Genomic DNA, 19,985 nt, shown 5'->3' with positions numbered 1-19,985 from the left:
TGCAGCTGGGTACACACCATGGACCATTCAGAGTGGAGAGAGCCCACAGACTAGGCCCTAAGGGACCAAATGGAGCATGGTCACGTGTGGTTATTTTGAAGGTATTAATTATACCCACAAAATGGAGATTATGTAGGCACTGCATTCTGGAAAATCTAACTTTTGAAAATAAGAAAATACTTTGTTTTCAAGATTATTCGGCAACTGTGGTAGCTAAGCACAAAGAGTTTGCACCTGTAGGCACAACTATGCTCTCCAAACAGATTAAATTTGTTCTACTATATCCAGAACATCTGCACATGGTTTACAATGGACAAACCGACTGAGGCAGGGGTGTAGCTACGGGTGGGCCTAGGCCCACCCAGTCTGTCTGATCTTCCAATCGGGTTCCAGGCACTGGTTAGGCTGTACAGCACTACAGTCTTTCAGTTCAGCTTAGGTCAGCCACGTGCATATAGGTGTGTTCCCTGCACTGTTTGCAGCTTTCTGAAGTTCCACCCACATGCCATCTGCCTAATTTTTGTTCCTGCAGTGCTCGGGTCTCGGATCGGGAAGTCGGGAGTGTGTGAGAAACAGAATGGGAGGAGACCAACCTGCTCTGAGTTTATACCGATTCATCCTCGCATTTTGCGGCTGCTTTCTAGTGCCGCTGTTGTAGTGCTCTGCTCTCACTGGCGCCTGTTGCCCTATCCCCCCAGTGCCCCTGTGGACCGCACGCCACCATACAACAGAAAAATCTGCAACCCTTGTGGCTTGCCCAGGCCCAGTATCCTCCACTGTGCTTGTGGGTCAGCATCAAGTCTGAGCTCCCCCTAGAAACCGGTCTCTTTGCTGGAATATGGACTCAGCTAGGTGATCAGACTTGAGTTCAGCCCCAGATCTCAGCACTTCCTGGTGACCACAAATAGGCACAAGAGGCAGAACAGTCTGCAGTGCTCTGCACCACAGTGTGCATAACTGCAGATGTTTGGGAAACTCAAGCCCAGGTAAAACAAATGTTTTATTTTTTATTATGTAATGCTGGTGGGCTTCTGGGTGGGGGTGGGCTCTTCACTGCCTAGGCAAAAAAAAAAAAAAACCCCCAATTAATGTAATGTTGAGTGGGTTTCTGGGCAGAGATTGGCTCGGTGCCCAGGTTAAAAAGTTTGCATATTTTATGTTGGTGGGTTTTTTGGTGGAGATGACTTCTGCAGTGCCCAAGTTTAAAAATAAAAACAATTTTTAATGTTGGTGGGTTTCTGGCTGGGGGTGGGCTCTGCAGTGACCATGACATTAATAAACAAATGTTTTTATATACAATGCTGGTATGCGTCAGGGTGGGGGGGGGGGGGGTAGGAAATTGTGAAGGGCAAGAGAGATGCCAGACTGTGGGAGAATAGGTAGGGCGATAGGAAAAGGCTGAAGATAGGTTACAGGGAGGAGAGGCCAGTGTAGGGCCGATGCCTAGCTAGGGGTTAGATGGTGGAGAAGAGAAGGACTGATGCTAGGCTATGGGAGTGGAAGGGCAGGGCTGATGCCGGGCTACAGAGATGGATGGGAGGGGGGGGGGGGGGGGTAGGGAAGGGCTGATGCCAGGCTACAGGCATTATTTTGTAGTATCCCAAGAAACACTACATACCTATATACATAGTGTCCACCCAAAATGTCAGGTCTGGCTATGCCAATGGACTGAGGCTAAGCACTTTCTGTCTACCCGGCCCAATATCCCAGTCTCTGAAGGAAAGAGATCCAGCTACCATCTGATTTTCTTTCGATTCTTTGTGGCCTGTATTTTATTTAAAAAGACAGGGTTCAGTGACATTATCTGAGAAGCTCAGAAAACTAAGCTGACAGTGACTGTACTGTCTTTGCTGGCTCACTGAAGGTTTTATTGTTGCTTCTTTTAACAATGAGCTTCAGTCTGTCCACACTGGTTGACCTAAAGGTCATGGAATGCACTGATGGTGAGAACTTGCTGGCCCTCCGGATATGTGTTGTTTCCACATATAGTAGCAAGTTGTTTGATGCTACTATAATCTTGAGGTTATTATTCTGTTAAGAGTTAATTCTGGGTGTTCCTCTCCATGGCAAGTCGGAGTTGCAGGGGGTTTCAAATAGTTTACTTTATAGCATTCTGTAATAATTAATATTAGTGCTTGGGGATTGTGGGTTCATTCACCCTGAAGATCTGTTAATGGAATATTGCTGGTCTTCATTATCCCATTAAACGCACTAAGGTGTTACAAGAAGAAGCAAGGGATGCAAATAGCTTGTCTTCAAGAAACACATCTGTCAGACATTAAACATCAAAAATTAAATAGGGGATAGGTGAAGGAGGCTGTAAATTCAATGGACAAAACACGTAGTGCTGGTGTAGCTATATTATTTAGTAAACCTTACAATATAATAAAAGTGGAGCATGATGAGTCTGGCAGATGGGTATTAGTACATTTTGATTTGCAGGGGTCTGTATTAGAAAATATATATATGCACTTAATGTTTAATCTTTCATTTTATCAGCAGCTAACAACTATTTGTGGTCTTTACACTTACCTATTATATTGGCAGATGATTTTTAATGCAGTTATGAATCCACAGATGGACTTGGTGGGTGAAGCCAGGTGTGGTAACCACAGATCAGAACAAGGGCTGGGTCAGTTTTGTAAAGTGCCAGACTTGGAGGACCCCTGGTGAATTTTTCATCCCCTGGATAAGGACTACACACATATTAATCCGCAAACAAACCTCTTCCAGAGATGGGAAGGCGGTAGAACTAGAGGACATGAAATGAGATTGAAGGGGGGCAGACTCAAGAAAAATGTCAGGAAGTATTTTTTCACGGAGAGAGTGGTGGATGCTTGGAATGCCCTCCCACGGGAGGTGGTGGAGAGGAAAACGGTAACGGAATTCAAATATGCTTAGGATAAACATAAAGGAATCCTGTTCAGAAGGAATGGATCCTCAGAAACTTAGCCGAGATTGGGTGGCAGAGCCAGTGGTGGGAAGCGGGGCTGGTGGTTGGGAGGCGGAGATAGTGCTGGGCAGACTTCTACGGTCTGTGCCCTGAAAATGGCAGATACAAATCAAGGTAAGGTATACACAAAAAGTAGCACATATGAGTTTATCTTGTTAGGCAGACTGGATGGACCGTGCAGGTCTTTTTCTGCCGTCATCTACTATGTTACTACATTATCCGATCATACTCTTGTATGGCTTTCAAATAGGTGAGACAACTAAATCTTGAAGGCTTCCTAATTATGTCTATAGAGATAAAAATGCTAAGATTCACATTGTTAACAAATGGCAACAGTTTGTTAAGTGTTCAAGAAAATCCGCTATTCAGCGGAGAACCCAAACGCCCCACGGGAGAACACAGGTATGGAAGAAAGTGGGATGTTTGACCACGGAAATACAAGACCTGGAGAGATGGATCTTAAAAATACTTGTATTTCCGTGGTCAAACATCCCACTTTCTTCCATACAACAGTTTGTTAAGGCCAATGCAGAGCATGTCTCTGAACCGCTAAGCCAGTTTTACGTGGGGAGCCAATTGCTTATGTTGCTGGAAAAAGGAAGCAGATGGCTAAAGAACTTTTATTTGCATGCACAAATTGATCAGTGTTAATGGAAATAGTTGCGCACAAGTTGCCCCAAGGATAGGGATAATTTACTGGCTACCAGAGTAGCTCTTAATATGAAAATTCATGAGAAAAAAACAATGAAATCATATCAATATTATAAATTTCATTTTCACCACTTTGGTAATCGTACTGGTAGAATGTTGGCTAGATTAGTTCACCCCTGAACTGGTCTTCATTTTTGTAAGGGGATTCGATCTGGAACTACCATAGTCACAGACAGAGTCATATTACAACTTTATTTTACTTATACTTTAAAGATTTCTATCAGAAACAGAAAGTCCTCAAAGGGGATCTGGCTTCCTATATTTCTAAATTACATTTTCCAGAGTTTAGTGGTGAGAATAAACAATTTCTTTAGCAGCCAATAACAGCTCTAGAGATTGAGGATGCTATTAAGCAGGCACAATTGTTTAAGGGACCTGGCCCTGATGGGCTGAAGGCAGAATTCTATAAAATTTTGCAAGACCACGTTTCTTTGCCTTTAGAAGCATATTTTGACATGATGAATACACGACAGGCCTTTCTGCCTCATGTTAACCGATTGCTAATTGTAGCCTTATCTAAACTCGGTAGGAACCCTTCTCTGCTAGATTCATTTAGACCAATATTTTTAATCAACTTTGAACAAAAATTAATGGCCAAGATCTTGGTGTCCAGACTGGCACCCTTACTACCTGCTGTTATGATTGGGGTCTGAACCCCTCTCAAACTTACCTCTTTCCTGGGGGTCAGCTTCTTAGCTGGCTTCTGTTTCTTTTCTCTGTCCTTTCTGAGCTGGCTCTGTCTCTCTGTGCTGGCAGCTTCCAGCAGCATGGGGTTAATTGTTTTACTTTACTACAGCTGTGTGTTGCCTGAGTTGCTCTACCTCTCTTTGGGTGTACTGGCTTCAAGTGTTTCACAGTTTTGCATTGGTGTGGGTTGGGCCTCTCTGGGTCAGTGTGCTTTTGCCTAGTTCTAGGGAGTGTGACATCATCAGGGAGGGCCTTGATAAGGAAGTGGTGTTGTTTCCTTCAGGGCCTTTGCAACAGTGGTGTTTGCTGTAGGTAGGGTGGTGCAGTGTGCACTTCTGACGTTGTGTCTAGTTTCCCTGCTTGCTTTTGCTAAGGGCCAGGTTAGTGTTAGTGCAGTGTGCACTGGTGACTGTGTGTTTAGCTTTCCTGCTTTTCCCTTTTGGTTCCCTTCTGTTCCCTCTTGGTTTTGGTAGCATTGCTGTGTGTAGGGCTTTGGAAGCTCTGTTGTTGATAGAAGTACTTCAGGGTTTGCTGTTAGAAGTACTTCTGGTGTTTGTGCTATTAGGAGCATTGCAGTCTTTGCTGTTGGTGTTTGGTGCTTTAGAAGCACTTTTGGCTTATGTGTTAGCTTCCCTCCTTGTGGCTCCCCTGTCTTCCCTTTTAGTGCTAGGAGCTCTTCTGGTTGCTTGCCAGAGTAGTGCTTAGGAAGCACCTTGTTAGTTGTATCTAGCTTGCTAGAGCAGTGCTTAGGTAGCTGGTTTAGTTTTGTGTTTAGCTTATTAGTGTAAAGCTCTGCTTGTAGCTTGGTGCTTAGTAGCACCTGTGTTAGCTTTGTATTTAGTACCCTGCTCTGTTAGTTTAGGGCTTAGGAAGTCCCTTTCTTGAGCAGGGCTTAGGAGCTCCTGTTTAGTATAGGGCTTAGGAAGTCCTTTTGTCAGTTTACTGTTAGGAACACTCCTGCTGGTTTAGGGCTTGGGAGCAAGTAGATCAGTTTAGGTTAGGAGCACTTCTGTTTCCAGTCCTGGTCCCTATGTCATCCGGTATCCAGTAAGTCCTGTCGGCTACTCGAACCCAGGAGCTCAACTTCTGGGGGGCTTAGTAGCTAAGTGCAGGTGAAGCTGTGTGGACCAGTCCAGTGTGCTCCAGTCCCATGTTCCAGTCCTGTGTCCTCCAGTCCGGGGGACCAGTCCAGTGTGTTCCGGTCCGGTGTGTGTTCCAGTCTGGTGTGCTCCAGTCCAGTGTGTTCCGGTCCGGTGTGTGTTCCAGTCCTGTGTCCTCCAGTCCGGGGGATTCCAGTCCATGTGTTCCGGTTCGCTGGGCAGTGCCTGCAGTCCCTGCCGGTGTGCTTACCCAGTGTTGGTTGGTGGGTTTTGCCTGCTGCTGTCGCTCCTCGGCAGCAGCCCAAGGGCTCACGTTTGCTCCAGAGCCCGGCCCCGCGGGCTCTGAACCTGAGAACCTGACACCTGGCCTAATCCATACTGACCAAGTTGGTTATGTACAGGGCAGACAGGCGGTTTGGGATGTCCAGAGGGTGGTAGCTGCCATGGGGCATAGTGCAACCCATAATCTTCCAGCTTTACTTGTGATCTTAGAGGCGGAGTGGCCTAGTGGTTAGGGTGGTGGACTTTGGTCCTGGGGAACTGAGGAACTGAGTTTGATTCCCACTTCAGGCACAGGCAGCTCCTTGTGACTCTGGGCAAGTCACTTAACCCTCCATTGCCCCATGTAAGCCGCATTGAGCCTGCCATGAGTGGGAAAGCGCGGGGTAGAAATGTAACAAACAACAAAAGGAATTCAATAGTGTAGACTGGGACTTCTTACTTTACTGGGGAAATATGGTTTGGGGAGGTTATTACTTGGAGATTACATTATACACTAATCTTATGTCAGCAGTATTAGTAAATGGTCAAATTTCAGATTTCTTTTTACTTGGCTGGGCAATGAGGCAAGGTTGCCCATTATCCCCTTTATTTATTCTCTCTGAAACCCTTACTTTCCACCTTTTTAATTTATTTTAAATATTTGAGTTTTATAATAATTATACAGCAAGAGAACAATTTGAATAGAAATGTTCCAATATAAGAAAAAAAATTACCCCCCCCCCCCCCCCCCAAAAAAAAAAAAAAAACAATTTTGGAAAAAAACATTGTAATATAAGGAAATTGTAGTCCACAACAGGGAGAATCCAAAGAATAGAAAAATAAAAGAATATTCATGTGAAGAAATGTAGTTACTGTAAAACGCTGCCCTAACCATAAAAAACTTCATAAACTCACACATTAATAGTGATTGTTCCCACACCAGATTTCTTACTCTTAATGAAGCTTTGCAATTGAGATGGGTCTTAAAAAACATAAGAAGCCTTACCCAGCTGAATCTTGGATAACAAGGAAACCGTAGTAAGAATTTTGCTCCCAGGGCAAGGGTCTTCTGTTTCAAAGCAACAAACTGCATCCTATGCTCCTGGGTTTTCTTACATACATCTGGAAAAATTCTAATCTTATGACTAAGGAAATCCATGTTTTGAAAACAAAAATGCAAATGCTTAACTGAGTCTTTGTCTTGAGCAAAACAAATGACACCAATAAAGTTGCAGTTCTAGTCACAAACTCGCCAGAAGTGTCCAACAGGCCTGAAAAATCAAGTGTAGAAACCTCAGTCTGTATAGGCCTCCCTTGATCTTTCACAACAGGCAAAATATAATATATATTATCCAATGGGGGCATAATTTCACCTGGAAATTTCAAAACATCCTTTAAGTACTTATGGAAATCCTCCCTAGGAGCCACAGAAAAGATGTGGAAAATTTAATATTCGCAAGTTTAAAGCCCTTGCCTTGTTTTCCATAAGTCAGTCTCCGAAGTATAGCCATTTTACCCACCACTAGAGAAAAATTGTGTACTTTTAATAATTTATATCTCCCGGTCCAAAGAGAAAATTGTTTCCTTTAGTGTACTTGCCTTAAACTCAGCCAGCTGCGCTTTGGTCAAATATTGTGAAGCAAACTCTGCAAAAACACTATAGAGGTTGTGCATAGAGCCCACTGCCTTCCATAACTCTTCAAAAGTGACAACTGCAGGCTTTACCAGAAAAGGAACAGTTAAAGGTGCTAACAGGCCCTCTATGGATACTCCTCCTCTTCCATCTGGAGAATGTCTATTAGATTGTAAGCTCTTTGAGCAGGGACTGTCTTTCTTCTATGTTTGTGCAGCGCTGCGTACGCCTTGTAGCGCTATAGAAATGCTAAATAGTAGTAGCAGTAGTAGGAATCACTGGATCCCCCACCCTTCAGTGGCTCCAACGCCATACCACCAACTGGGGCCACCGCCTGACTGGGTGCCCCCTTCCGAGGCTGAGGCCATCGCACCAGGTCTCTCCTGCTCCCGACCCACAGACAGGCTCTAGAGAGCCGGCGGTAGTGGAGAAATCGGGTTCAGTGATGCATCACTGCCCAGTAGCGCGACATCTACGTCCTGCACACAATAGGAGCACCCAAAACTGGTTGAGACGCTGCTATACACTGTTCAATGGTATGCTGCCCCACAAGTACTCCAGACTTTTCCTATGTATTTGACTAATAAGATCTTAATATTTTTCATCAAGCTTTGAGGAAGTTTCTTTGGCATAGCTACTTTGCAGGAGCATTTCTCCCTGTTTTTGAATATGGTGGCCTGGCACTTCCAGATCTTTGGAAATATAATGTGGCATGTTTAATGAGACATCCAGTGGATTGGATAAAGGGGACCCAATATTACACACTTGTGCATTTAATGTTCTATCTACATCTTCGGCACCCTCATGTATTTTTTGCTACTTGACATCATCAACTGTTGTGGTCCATGAAGCAGGTATGGCACTGGCTATGCACAAGGATGAAGACATCCCCACGACCCACTGTATTGCTTCCATTGTGGGGGAAATAAAGACCTTGAATCCGATGCTTCAAAGGCCTGTTTGAAACGCTGGCAAGCCAAGGGATTACAATATGTCAAAGATGTGGTTACTGAATTTGGTACCAAGAAATCTCTTGCTGTATTGAGAGAAGAGTCTGTTGACTCCCTGTGACTGGTATGCCTATGGCCAAGTTAATCATTGCATCAGCTATCATCTGGATAAAAAAAAACTGACAGAAGATATGGCTGATGTGGTGACTGAGACACTTACTCTTAACAGACAGACTAGGGCCAGTTTATGTTTTTAATTAAATCAGCCTGGGGGTGCTGAGTTTGAAATGGAACTATGAGGTTTTGGCCAATGCTTGGAATGCAGAACTGCCTCCTTGGGAGTAAGTGATGAGCAATAGTTTGCGTGTGTTGATGAAAGCAGGTTACTATGTTGATAACTCGCTCGGTGTCTTTGATGCGGATGCATGTTGTTCCCAACAGGGTATTCAGAGCTGGACCTGCACAGAGTGCACATTGTCCCAGATGTTTTGCCTGCCCTGCTATCCTTACTCATATGTTTTCGACTTGTCACTCCAAAAAAGGTGTATAACCTCACGTGGAAGGGTATAATTGAACGGGGCTCCCAAGTTTTCATGAGGGCGTCCTCACAGGTCGGCCCCGTGAAGGGGCGGGGAAACCTGTAATATCGAAACAAGATGGGCGTCCATATTTCATTTCGATAATATGGTCGGGGATGCCCAAATCTCAACATTTAGGTCGACCTAAATGTTGAGATGGTCGTCCCCTTATTTTTGGCCATAATGGAAACCAAGGACGCCCATCTCAAAAACGACCAAATCCAAGCCATTTGGTTGTGGGAGGAGCCAGAATTCGTAGTGCACTGGTCCCCCTGACATGTGTTTTTCTAACTCGGGAAGAACTGCCCCTCTTCCATGCTGGACAACAGTCCAGATGACAGAGGCGAGTCTCCCAGAAGGCTTTTAATATACTCCCTAGCCATAACCTCATTTATCTGACTCCTGGTATCCGTGAGTATCAGTAAGTCAGTGAGTGTCCTATCCATTAATAATTTAGACCCAAAAGATTTAGCATCTCTCTAGACGTTATTTAAGAAGGGGAGAAGACAGGTTTTTATTTATTTTATTTATTTATTTATTTATTTATTGCATTTGTATCCCACATTATCCCACCTATTTGCAGGCTCAATGTGGCTTAATAGTTTTCTTATGACATTGTTATGACATTGCAAAGATATATAGATTTATTGATGCTTACCAAAGCAATACAGAGCGATCATGAACATCAATCTGACTTCAGGTCCGACCGACAACATCTCTGGATGAAATTTGCAACTTCTCCAGCTCCACCCAGATTTGCTCTGTCTTTTATAAAATTCTGAGTACATAGAAAACTAATGCATTTACATTGACTCCAGTGTTAAGAGTTGTTTATTTCAAACTCGCTTAACCGCAACCTCCGGTACCGCCTCTATTTCCACAGAAAATTTCCACACTCCTACACCTGGCATGATGTTTTTAGACAAACACCTTTTTTTCTAACTCAGATGGGGAAATTGGGGAAAATCCACTTTATAACTGACACTTTAGTTTCCATTTTGTTTTCTGATCTTCCATTTTGTTTCATATTTTCCTGACCTATCTTTTCTGTTTCAAGCGTTATTCTGGCCTTTAGGCTAGGCCCTGCTTTTCCAGCAGACTTTGGCTGGCTGAGCCAATTTAACTTTATGTCGACCTAGTTTCTAATAGACCAGACCCTTCAAACCTGGCCTCCCACCATTCCGGTGGGGTCTTCTAGCTGTACCATAATTCTACACATGCCAGGACACCAACTGGGCACCCTAGGGGGGACTTGCAGTGAACTTCACAAATTGCTCCCAGGTGCATAGCTCCCTTACCTTGGGTGCTAAGCCCCACAACCCCCCCCCCCCCAAAACCCACTCCCCACAACTGTACACCACTACCTTAGCCCTAAGGGGTGAAGGGGAGCACCTACGTGTGCGTACAGTAGGTTTCTGGTGGGTTTTGAAGGGCTAACATTTACCACCACAAGTGTAACAGGTAAGGGGGGGGGGGGGGGTGGGCCTGGGTCCGCCTGTCTGAAGTGCACTGCACCCACTAAAACTGCTCCAGGGCTTCTACTCTCGCCCTCCTGTAGTTTCCAACCCCTCCTCCTCCTACCGCAGTCTCACTGCTTCTCATTCTTTGAAGCACACTCCATCCGGCTATTCTACCCATTGCCACCCCCCTAATAAATCCCTCTCTTTCTTCCTCACCGACTTTGATGCCTGGCTTTCCGTTTTTCTCGAACCCTCATCTCCGTCCCTCATTCTCGGAGACTTTAACATACATGTTGATGACCAAGCCGACCCTCACGCTTCTCAGTTCCTCACTCTAACATCCTCCTTCAACCTCCAGCTATGCTCCACTACCCCTACTCACCGAGACGGCCATTGTCTTGACCATGTCCTCTCCTCTTCCGGCTCTCCCTCCAATTTCCACGCTTCAGCTCTTCCTCTCTCCGATCATCACCTGATCACCTTCACACTTCTTCACCTCCCCCTCAGCCCCGTCCAACTTTAACCACTACCTCCAGGAACCTCCAGGCTATTGACCCTCCCACCCTATCCTCTAGTATTTCTAAGCTCCTCCCCTCCATCATGTCCTCCGAGTCTGTCGACAAGGCTGTCTCCGCTTACAATGCCACTCTCTCCTCTGCTGTGGACACCCTCGCACCATCCACCTCCCGTCCCACTAAGCGTACTATTCCCCAGCCATGGCTGACCCCTTGCATCCGTTACTTTCGCTCCTGCGCCCGATCTGCTGAACGCCTCTGGAGGAAATCCCACACCCATTCAGATTTCCTTCACTACAAATTCATGCTATCCTCCTTCCACTCCTCCCTATTCCTTGCCAAACAGGATTATTACACCCAACTGACCAATTCTCTCAGCTCCAACCCCCGTCGTCTCCGCCACCCTTAACTCCCTCCTTAAAGTGCCCTCCGCTCCCACCCCCCCCCCCCCTCGCTCTCTCCTCAATCACTGGCTGATTACTTCCGCGACAAGGTGCAAAAGATCAACCTTCAGTTCACTACCAAGCCATCTCCTCTTCACCCTTCAACCCTCTCCCTCAACCAATCAACCCAGGCCTCCTTCTCCTCCTTTCCCGACATCACCGAGGAGGAAACCACTCGCCTTCTTTCCTCCTCGAAATGCACCACCTGCTCTTCTGATCCCATCCCCACAAACCTACTTAACATCATCTCTCATACTGTCACCCCCTCCATCTGTCATATCCTCAACCTCTCTCTCTCCACTGCAACTGTCCCTGACACCTTCAAGCACGCCGTAGTCACACCTCTCCTCAAAAAACCATCACTTGACCCTACCTGTCCCTCCAACTACCGCCCCATCTCCCTCCTACCCTTCCTCTCCAAAATACTTGAGCGCGCCATTCACAGCCGCTGCCTTGATTTTCTCTCCTCTCATGCCATCCTCGATCCACTTCAATTCGGTTTTCGCCCTCTACACTCGACAGAAACAGCATTCTCTAAAGTCAGTAATGACCTGTTTCTTGCCAAATCCAGAGGCCACTACTCCATCCTCATCCTCCTCGATCTATCCGCCGCTTTTGACACTGTCAATCATGATTTACTTCTTGCCACACTGTCCTCATTTGGGTTCCAGGGCTCTGTCCTCTCCTGGTTCTCCTCTTATCTCTCCCACCGCACCTTCAGAGTTCACTCTCATGGATCCTCCTCCACCCCCATCCCGCTATCTGTTGGTGTTCCCCAGGGATCTGTCCTTGGACCCCTTCTCTTCTCAATCTACACCTCTTCCCTGGGCTCCCTGATCTCCTCTCATGGCTGCCAGTATCATCTCTATGCTGATGACACCCAGCTGTATCTCTCCACACCAGACATCACCGCGGAGACCCAGGCAAAGGTATCAGCCTGCTTATCCGACATTGCTGCCTGGATGTCCAACCGCCACCTGAAACTGAAGATGTCCAAGACTGAGCTCATCGTCTTTCCACCAAAACCCACTTCTCCTCTTCCTCCACTTTCTATCTCAGTTGATAACACCCTCATCCTCCCTATCTCATCTGCCCACAACCTCGGAGTCATCTTTGACTCCTCCCTCTCCTTCTCTGCGCATATCCAGCAGATAGCCAAGACCTGTCGCTTCTTCCTCTTTAACATCAGCAAAATTCGCCCCTTCCTCTCTGAACACACCACCCGAACTCTCGTCCACGCTCTCATTACCTCTCGCCTTGACTACTGCAACTTACTCCTCACCGGCCTCCCACTTAGCCACCTATCCCCCCTTCAATCTGTTCAGAACTCTGCTGCACGTCTTATATTCCGCCAGAACCGACATATTCATATCACCCCTCTCCTCAGGTCACTTCACTGGCTTCCCATCAGATACCGCATTCAGTTCAAGCTTCTCCTTCTAACCTACAAATGCACTCAGTCTGCTGCCCCTCACTACCTCTCTACCCTCATCTCCCCTTACGTTCCCGCCCGAAACCTCCGTTCACAAGACAAATCCCTCCTCTCATTACCCTTCTCCACCACCGCCAAACTCCAGGCTCCGCTCATTCTGCCTCGCCTCACCCTATGCTTGGAACAACCTTCCCGAGCCCTTACGCCAAGCCCCCTCCCTGCCCATCTTCAAGTCTTTGCTTAAAGCCCACCTCTTCAATGCTGCATTCGGCACCTAACTCTTACCTTTCAGGAAATCCAGACTGCCCCAATTTGACTGCCCCTATCTGACTGACTGTTCACGTGTCCTTTAGATTGTAAGCTCTTTGAGCAGGGACTGTCCTTCTATGTTAAATTGTACAGCGCTGCGTAACCCTAGTAGCGCTTTAGAAGTGTTAAATAGTAGTAGTAGTAACAGGTAAGTGGGGGGTGGGCCTGGGTCCGCCTGTCTAAAGTGCACTGCACCCACTAAAACTGCTCCAGGGACCTGCATACTTTGATGCTGGCAAAAAAAATTTTTAGTTTTTTTTTTTTAGGGTGGGAGGGGGTTGGTGACTACTGGGGGAGTAGGGGAAGTCATCCCCTGTCCCTCCGGTGGTCATCTGGTCATTTTGGGCACCTTTTTGTGCCTTATTCGTTAAAAAAAAAAAAAAAAAAAAAAGTCTGGGTGAAAACGTCCAAGTTTTACTTTAGAATTATGGCTCAAAGACGTCCAAGTCTTAGCCATGCCCGGGTCCCGCCTTCACCACACCTCCGATACGCCCCCCTGAGATTTGGACGTCATTGCGACGGACTGCAGATGGAGACGTCCAAAATCGGGTTTCGATTATACCTATTTGGACATCTCTGGGAGATGGACGTCCATGTTCCGATTTATGTCGAAAGATGGACGTCCATCTCTTTCGAAAATGTGCCTAATGGAGTGCTGGGTATAGTTCAGTGTCATACCTTTAGAGCTGACATCCAGGTAAACAGAGTGAGTATAAAGTGCTTCAAACGACTCAGCACTTATACAGTATACAAAGCTCTGATACTGATTAGTTCTTTATTGTGATTTTAATGAATTGGATTCAGGTGTATAGTTTGCTTTATATTTTAGGAAAAGCAAATCTGTACTGGAGCCAGTGGTGTGCTGGAGCTGGCTCGCACTGGATCGCAAGAGCCAGTTGTTAAGTTTTTAAACATTTTGTGAGTCGGTTGTTGAATTCAGGCAGGGCTCCATCCTGCTCCCTGCTATTGCCTTTTGCACGGCCGTGATCTGTTTGCCTCTCCTCCCCTGAGCCGCAGGGTCCCAGCACATATCTGAACTGAAGCCACCCTGGTGGTCTAGTGGATTCTTCAGGGCAGGAAAGAACCCCAGTCTTTCTTGCCCACTGCCGGCGCTGACCCTCTCTTGCTGCCGCAGCGCTTTTTAAACATAACTGCCGAGACTTCCAAGGGGCGGCCTCACAAGATTTCCGCTGAAGTCTTGTGAGGCCCCCATTGTAAGTCTCAGTAGCCATTTTAAAAAAGATGCAGCAGCCTCGAGTAAGAGGGTCAGCACCGGCAGCAAAGACTGGGGATCTTTCCTGCCCAGAAGAATCCACTAGACCACCAGGGTGGCTTCAGGTATGTGCCGGGATGGCACCCTGTGGCTCGGAGGACCGGGAGGAGGTCTGGAATAGGTAGGTAGGTGGATGGGGTGGAGAGGATACTGTAAAACGTGCAGAGATAATTTTTTTCTCCTAGTAAAGGGCCACTAAAAAGACATCAAGTTATGAGAATCAGGTGCTCAACATTCAGAGTTTTGTTCTATTTACTTATTTATGGAATTTTATCCCACATTAAACATGAATTAGATTGAAACCTGGGAGCATTTAACATCTTTTTTTTTTCCTGTGCACGGCATGTGGGATCTTGCTCCTTTTGCTTTATGGAATGCAGTGGTATATTATAAAAATGCACTTGCCTTTTTTTATTACTACTATTTCAAAGAGAACTGTCCAAAGTCAGTCTAAATTGTTCCAACATTGTCCAGTTCAGCACACTATTAGCAGTCAAGTTCATACAAAGTTAATTATGTTCAGTGGAAAAGAAATCTGTTGACTCAGGGTGTTTGCTATGTGAATATTCAATCACTGTTTCATTATGAAAATTTGTACTTCAGCATGACAACCTTCTCTTTTAGTTCTTTGATCCAAGCTGTTTACTCAGGCAGGAATGAGTTCTCAAACTGAAGGTCTGGACCCTAAAGATTTTTTTGGATAGGTCTCAGGATGAGAAGCCTCAGGGGAGAAATTCCAAAGTGCAAGCTGAACAGAAGTTTGTGAAAGCTTTTCATCATGCACCATGATATATGTATATAAGGCTATGAACATGGCATTTGATTTGGGCTATAAAGATTTGTTGTTTAATGGGGGCCTTATGGTTTAATGGGAGCTCTGACATGAGGGGGAAGAAGAGACAGAGTAATGCATTCCCCCCCCTCCAGTCCACCTCTGCAACCCCCCCCTCAAAAAAAAAAAAAAAAAAAACAATTGCAGGCCTGGCAATACCTGGGGAGAAAGCCTGTTAAAAATTTACCAGCACACGGGGGTCACGTGATGCTGTGAGCAAGGAAAGACGTGGAACTTTCTGCTGCTGGGAACCCTGCCCGAAAACTGAACTTTTAAAGGTGTCTCCGACCCCAAAATAGATAATCTAGGACGCGTTCGCTCCCCCAGTGTATGGACAAATATCTAACAAGATCGGCGATGGCGCAAACCGGGAAAAACATGAAGAAAAAAGAAGAGAAACCGAGACTTGGCGAATCCAAGATGGCGGCCGCCTCGCCGGCGAACTCACCCTCCCGCCCGGCCTCTGACTTCACGCTGCCAGAACTTACGGAAGCAGTGGTGGGCGCGCTGGCCCCTCAATTTGACCAGCTTTCTGCCCAGATATCGGGCCTGTCGGTGCTCACGACGGAACTCTCACGTCGTGCGGGAGAGCTGGAGGCCCGGGTTGCGGAGGTAGAAGATGGTCAGCAAAATCACTCGGGGGAGATAGAAAGATTACAACGCCTAGTCCAAGAGAATACGCAGCGCGTAGAAGATTTGGAAAACCGCTCGCGCCGTGATAATCTCAGATTTGTGGGGTTCGCAGAATCCTTGGCAGATAAAGATTTAAAACGAACATTGGAGACATGGCTGCAAGCGCACTTCCCGGAGGCGGGTGAAGGCCGAGCGATCCGAATTGAACGTGCACATCGCGTAGGACCCAGGCCAACAAGAGAATCGAGGCCTAGAGTGGTGATAGCAAAATTCCACTGTTATGCTCAAAAAGCGGCAATATTGCGATACTATAAAAGCTGCAGGGAAACTACAAAGTATGATGGGACTTTAATTCGCATCTTTCAGGATTACTCCGCGGCTTTGGCAGCACAACGACGAGCTTTTTCTACAGTTTGCACTTGCCTGGTGGAAAAAAAGCTCAAGTTTACTCTGCAATATCCAGCAACGCTGAAGATCCTGGAGAACGGAACCTGGACGGCTTACACTAACCCAGAAGCTGCAGTGGATTGGTTGAATCATCATCAGACCTGATCCTGGGGGGATCGCTAATCTAATCAGTAGATGGTTTTAACCATGCTGGTATGTTGACAGTGTTCTTGGTTGGCGGTTGCCGGTTGGATTTCTAATTTGATTGAGTTCCAGAAAGTTCCTGTTGGATTGCTAATGCCGACAATTGACTGTGGAATAAGAGTGAGACCGAGTTGATTGGTGAACAAGATAGCAGACCGGAGACACATGGCAGAACGGTTCAAGAATGGGCTGGACGGGGAAGATATCCAAACACCCTGTACCGTGATTCTTGCAGCTCTTTGGGATATGTGAGACATTAACTATGAAACATTTCTTGATTTGAAAGAAGGGTAGGGTTCCTATAGCATCTAGACCTCTGCCTTCTACACTCACTAGAACGGAGTGAGGTTGGTAAGATAGGTTAGATGAATAGTGGGGGGAAGATGGGGGGAGGGCAGGGGGGGGATAAAGAGGGGTGGGGAGGGTGGGAATAGAGGTAGAGGCGAGCAGAATGATGATGGGGAAAAAAGATGGGCTGTGGGATTGGGTAAAGCTTGGTATAACTATGTGATATTTGATATAATGAGCCTTTGGTTGGGGCTGGGCAACCGGGGCGCTATGTTAGCTTTGTTACATGTTAATTTGACAACTTTTAGGGGATCACCCTGACTGAACCTTTACGATTAGTGACCTGGAACGTGGCTGGGATTACCTCTCCGATTAAGAGATCAAAAATTTTAGCACATTTGAAACGCCTAAAGGCTTCCATAGTCTGCCTACAAGAGACTAAACTCTCAGATGAGGAACACCGAAAGCTGCGCCAACAATGGGTGGGGGAGTGTTATTACTCCTCTTCCGGGGCTAGACGGGGAGGAGTGGCCATACTGATTAGGAGAGGGCTCCCATGCACTTCTAAATTAATAGGAAAAGACCCAAAGGGAAGATATGTCTTGCTCCATCTTAACATTATGGGACAGGAATACTACCTATGTGCTATATATGGTCCAAATGGTTATGATGCAGATTTTTTCCAGACTCTGATAAACCTAGGTCTCAAATATGACACGGCCCCTTGGATTGTAGCGGGAGACTTCAATCAGGTGCTTGATCCGGACCTCGACCGCTCGACGGTTGGGGCATGGAGTGCACTACCCCGCAGCAAAGGATTGCCTTATCTTTGTAAGCTAATGGATCTAGTGGACCCCTGGAGGTTACTATTTCCACAGAGGCGGGATTATACTCACCTCTCGAAGGCCCATAAAACCTGGTCTCGCATAGACTACCTTTTGGTTTCCACATCGCTTTTTTCCCGGGTAATTAATACAGACATGGCAACTATGGGGATCTCAGATCACACTCCAGTTTGGGCCGATATAGCACTGGGACACAATGTGGACAGATTTAAGTCCTGGAGGTTCCCATCCTACTTAGCTGGGGACAAAGACTTTGGTAAATTTCTAGTACAAAAATGGAACTTGTTTGAATCTGATAATGTGGCCCATAAAGATAATCCAACATTATTTTGGGAAACTTCTAAAGCGGTTATGAGAGGGGAAATCATTAGCTACTTAAGTGCAAGACACAAAAAGATCTCCCAAGGTATAATTTTACTAGAGCGAAAATATCAACAAGCCAAACGTGCACACATACGCTGTCGAACCCAGACCAACTATGATAATGTGATTGCGGCACAAGTGGCCCTAGACTCACTGCTCCACGAACGTGCTAAGAAGCAAGCCTTTAGTCGTAAATATCAATATTTCAAATTGGGTAACAGACCTGGGAAATTGCTAGCTAAAGTTGCAAAGGCTTGGTCAGAGAGGACATTCATCCCTACGGTGCTAGCGCCTGATGGCTCCCGTAAATCTTGCCCTAAAGATATATTGACCATATTCCGAGATTATTTTTCCCGAATGTACCAACCGGAGGCGCAGCAGGGGGGACCAAAATTAGAAGATTACTTGAGAGATGCAGGCCTTCCAGTGTTGTCCCCTGCAATCAGAGATCAGCTGAATGCTCCCCTCCAGGCCCGAGAGATTCAACAAACGATCAGGGGTTTATCTTTGGGAAAATCTCCGGGCCTGGACGGATTCTCTACGGAATATTATAAATTACTGTCGACCCAACTGAGTGTTCCCCTGACGCTTCACCTTGATGCAGCTGTGGTAGTGGGGAGGCTGCCCAGGGAATCGAATGAAGCTCTAATTGTTCTTATCCCTAAACCGGGTAAGCCAACTGATCTGCCGGGGTCTTATCGGCCAATTTCCCTTCTTAATGTTGATGTAAAAATTCTAGCTAAAATCCTTGCTGATAGATTGGCCACACATCTCCCGGCTTTGGTGGGGGACCACCAGGTGGGGTTTGTGCGGGGGAGACATCCAGGCCTAAATGTACGTAGGGCCCTGATGGCTGTGGCGCAAGCTGAGGCCACGGGTCACCCACTATTGCTGGCGGGCCTGGACGCTACTAAAGCATTTGACCAAGTGAATTGGGACTACCTCTTCCAAACACTTAAATACATAGGGTTGTCTGGGTGGTACTTACATGCAATAGATACATTATATACTGATCCTGGGGCCCGAGTCCTAGTGAATGGAATGTGTACTCCACGTTTTTTGGTAAGACGGGGCACAAGACAGGGTTGTCCCCTATCCCCACTCCTGTTTTTGATCTACTTGGAGCCCCTGTTGCGCAACATCATAAAAGACCCAGATGTAAGGGGAGTTCAGCTGCCGCAGCTTCATATCAAAGTATTGGCTTACGCGGACGACATTCTCCTAGTGTTGACGCACCCCCAGACATCGTTGCCAATAGCCTTAGATCACATAGCAGAGTTTGGATACTATTCGGGTTTCCAACTTAATTCACAGAAGTCTGAGGCGCTACCAATACCCCTTTCAGTGCGGGAACGCTGGGAGGGACGGTTCCCGTTGAAGTGGACCACTGACTACCTGGTTTACTTGGGGATTAGATTACCAACATCGTTAACACAACTTTACAAAACCAACTTAGCCCCCTTGTGGAAAGAGACACAACACACCTTAGAAATGTGGCAGCGCCTTCCCCTGTCTTTGTGGGGGCGCGTAGCTCTGTACAATATGGTCTTGGTCCCTAAATGGTTATATGTGGTCCAAGTACTGTCTCTATTCTTCTTACATAAAGATGAGCGGAAACTACATAGGCTACTAGCTAGATATCTATGGAAAGGGAAAAGACCCAGGGTTACATTAAAGCAGACATACCTTCCAATACATAAGGGAGGGTTGGGTGTACACAGCATTCAACGTATGTCAGTGGCGGGCTGCATGAGACACCTTACAGATTGGTTTAGGGGCACATCCTATTTTTCTTTTCCTGTTTCTGAAACTAAAATGGTGAGCAAGTATCACTTTAGTTATTGGCTGCATGCGCCAACTGGCAAAGCACCTACTGCCAAGGGATACGCCCCTATTTTTGCGCCACTGAGACGTACATGGCGATGGCTGTGCAAAACTGGAGGGTTTGAGTGCCACTCTTCCCCCTTCCTACCGATTGGAGGTAATGCGGATTTTTCAGTGGGCACGGATACTGGGACCTTCCAGGCATGGAGAGAGGGGGGGACAATATTCCTGTTCCAAGTACTAACAAAAGAGGGCAAATGTAGGTCCTTCAAAGACTTGTGTGAGAACGTTGGACTTCCAGCAT

General features: G+C 46.4%; 1 protein-coding gene across 1 annotated transcript in view; it reads right to left on the bottom strand.

The window, feature by feature from the left end:
* IDH1 (isocitrate dehydrogenase (NADP(+)) 1) overlaps nt 1-19,985 on the bottom strand; it is a 144,762-nt gene that overhangs the window by 73,151 nt on the left and 51,626 nt on the right. The window lies entirely within an intron of this gene.

The sequence above is a fragment of the Microcaecilia unicolor genome, chromosome 7 (assembly GCF_901765095.1).
Source record: "Microcaecilia unicolor chromosome 7, aMicUni1.1, whole genome shotgun sequence".
Lineage (NCBI taxonomy): Eukaryota > Metazoa > Chordata > Amphibia > Gymnophiona > Siphonopidae > Microcaecilia > Microcaecilia unicolor.
This window is presented reverse-complemented; position numbering and strand designations above follow the sequence as displayed.